The sequence below is a fragment of the Trichechus manatus genome, unplaced genomic scaffold (genome assembly GCF_000243295.1).
Source record: "Trichechus manatus latirostris isolate Lorelei unplaced genomic scaffold, TriManLat1.0 scaffold00007, whole genome shotgun sequence".
Classification (NCBI taxonomy): Eukaryota; Metazoa; Chordata; class Mammalia; order Sirenia; family Trichechidae; genus Trichechus; species Trichechus manatus.
In genome coordinates this window covers 4,433,934-4,436,463 of record NW_004443943.1, presented here as the reverse complement: position 1 = coordinate 4,436,463, position 2,530 = coordinate 4,433,934, and the positions used below count along the sequence as shown (strand labels likewise).

Genomic DNA, 2,530 nt, shown 5'->3' with positions numbered 1-2,530 from the left:
TGCAGCAAATCTGCTGCAAAAGACCTCTTTAAAGTGTTAAAAAGCAAAGATGTCACTTTGAGGACTAAGGTGCACCTGACCCAAGCCATGGTATTTTCAACTGCCTGATATGCATGCAAAAGCTAGACAATAAATAAGGAAGACTGAAGAAGACTCGATGCCTTTGAATTATGGTGTTGGCAAAGAATACTGAATATGCGACGGACTGCCAGAAGAACAAACAAGACTGTCTTGGAAGAAGTACATTCAGAACACTCCTTAGAAGCAAGGATGGCAAGACTTCGTCTCACATACTTTGGACATGTTATCAGGAAGGACCAAACCCTGGAGAAGGACATCATGCTTGGTAAAGTAGAGAGTTGGTGAAAAAGAGGAAGACCCTAGATGAGATGGACTGACACAATGGCTGCAACAATGGGCTCAAACATAGCAATGATTGTGATGGCACAGGACCAGGCAGTGTTTTGTTCTGTTGTACACAGGGTCCCTATGAGTCAGAACTGACTCAATGGCAGCTAACAACACCAGTAAATTGTGTGGTTAAAGCGTTCTCCAAGCAACCAAAATTATCAGCCAGGTTTGCAAACTACTACTTTAGAGTCTCAATTATTTATTTTTAGAAAGGTGTACATAAACTAACGTTCGGTGAGTTCAGGTACATATTAAACACGCTTGGACTGATACCAGTTAAAGGAACTCTTCAGTGAATCTTTTAAGAAGAATGTTTCTAAAAGGTGAGCCATCACCTTCAAATTTGTCTGTTTTATCTATTCAAATTTAGGCTGGATTTGATTAAAGTATATATTCCCAAGATAAGAAAATTAAGTCTACGCAGCTGTGACACTTCTGAGAGAACAGTTGATGAAACAATGTAAGTGAATTCAACAAGAAATAAAAGTTCCAGTGGCATGTTTAATGTCATATATCTCTTCTATAGACTTATGGAAGCTTGTGAAATCAATTATAATGTGTGTCAATTTTAAATGATGGGATAAAGATGGAGTTTAAAATGTTATTGCTAAAGAAATAAAGTTAAATGTGCACAAAGATTTTTCAATAAATGTTCACTGCAACGTTATTTATAATAATGAACAATTTGAAGCAACGTCTAACAACAGAGTAGTGGATAAATAAAAGGATTATATCCCTATAGGGTTGCTATGAGTTGAAATCGACTCGATAGCAGTGGGTTTGGTTTTGGTTTTATCCCTATGGTTGAATACTCTGTATCCATTAAAACAGTATTTATTAAAAAAATTAATGATCTGATAAAATGCTTATGGTGTAATGCTAAATTAAAAAAGAAATACAAAAAGATCTGGTATTATTTGTACAGATCTGTAACTACATATGGGGCAGAGGTGATTCAGTGGCAGAATTTTTGCCTTCCATGCAGGAGCCCTGGGCTTGATTCCCAGCCAATGCACCTTAAGTTTTGCTACCACCCATCTGTCAGTGGAGGCTTGTGGGTTGCTATGATGTTGAACAGGCTTTGGTGAAGCTTCCAGACTAAGATGGAGTACGAAGAAAGGCCTGGTGATCAACATCTGAAAATCAGCCAATGAAAATCCTATAAGTCATGAGACCAGAGAAAAGACTGGAAGAAAATATTACAAAATGAAACAGTGGTCTTCTCTGGTTGGTGAGTTAACAGATTTCTTATTTTCAAAATCTCCACAATGAGAATGATTACTTCTACAACTATTTTTAAAGTTAACCTGTCAATAACATAGAGAAAAACCCTATGATGAAATTAAATCTGAGGCTAACATGCAAGTCACTCATCAATCTTGCTGTTACTCAGAATCTGCTTTCTACCCATCTACCACCCACTCTGAACCCAAACAGGCTCAATTTTTATGATAAACACATTAGCCTGTCCTTGACTTAACATTTGCTAATAAATAAATTTTTTCCCAGGATATTTAAAAAATAAGAGTTTATACTCTAAACTAAAACATATTAATTGATCACAAGTAGCAATCAATTAGAAGGGTGACTTGACTTCATTCAGATATGAGTATTAAATGCAATTTACCTACACAGAGAAATCATTTTAAAGATAAATAATTGAAAAACAAGAAAGAAATTGGCTCATCTCTTCACTCAGCTCAGGTAAGGTCACTTTTTTTTAAAAATTGGGCTTTAGATGAAGGTTTACAGAGTAAATTAGTTTCTCATTAAACAGTTAATACACATATTGTTTTGTGACATTGGTTGCCAACCCCACAACATGTCAACACTCTCCCCTTCTCGACCTTGGGTTCCCCATTTCCACTCATACCGCTTTCCTGTCTCCTCCTGCGGTCTCGTCCTTGCCCCTGAACTGGTATGCCCATTTAGTCTCGAATACATGGTTGAGCTACGTGTATTACTGTTTGTTTTATGGGCCTGTCTAATCTTTGGCTGAAGGGTGAACCTCAGGAGTGACTTCAGTACTGTGTTAAAAGGGTGTCCGGGGGCCATACTCTCAGGGTTTCTCCAGTCTCTGTCAGGCCAGTAAGTCTGGTCTTTTTTTGTGAGTTAGAAT

The 2,530-nt window shown here is 37.4% G+C and overlaps 1 protein-coding gene across 1 annotated transcript in view; it reads right to left on the bottom strand.

Annotated features, from left to right (window-relative positions):
- ANK3 (ankyrin 3) overlaps window positions 1–2,530 on the bottom strand; it is a 742,532-nt gene that overhangs the window by 282,417 nt on the left and 457,585 nt on the right. The gene's annotated exons all lie outside the window — the stretch shown is intronic.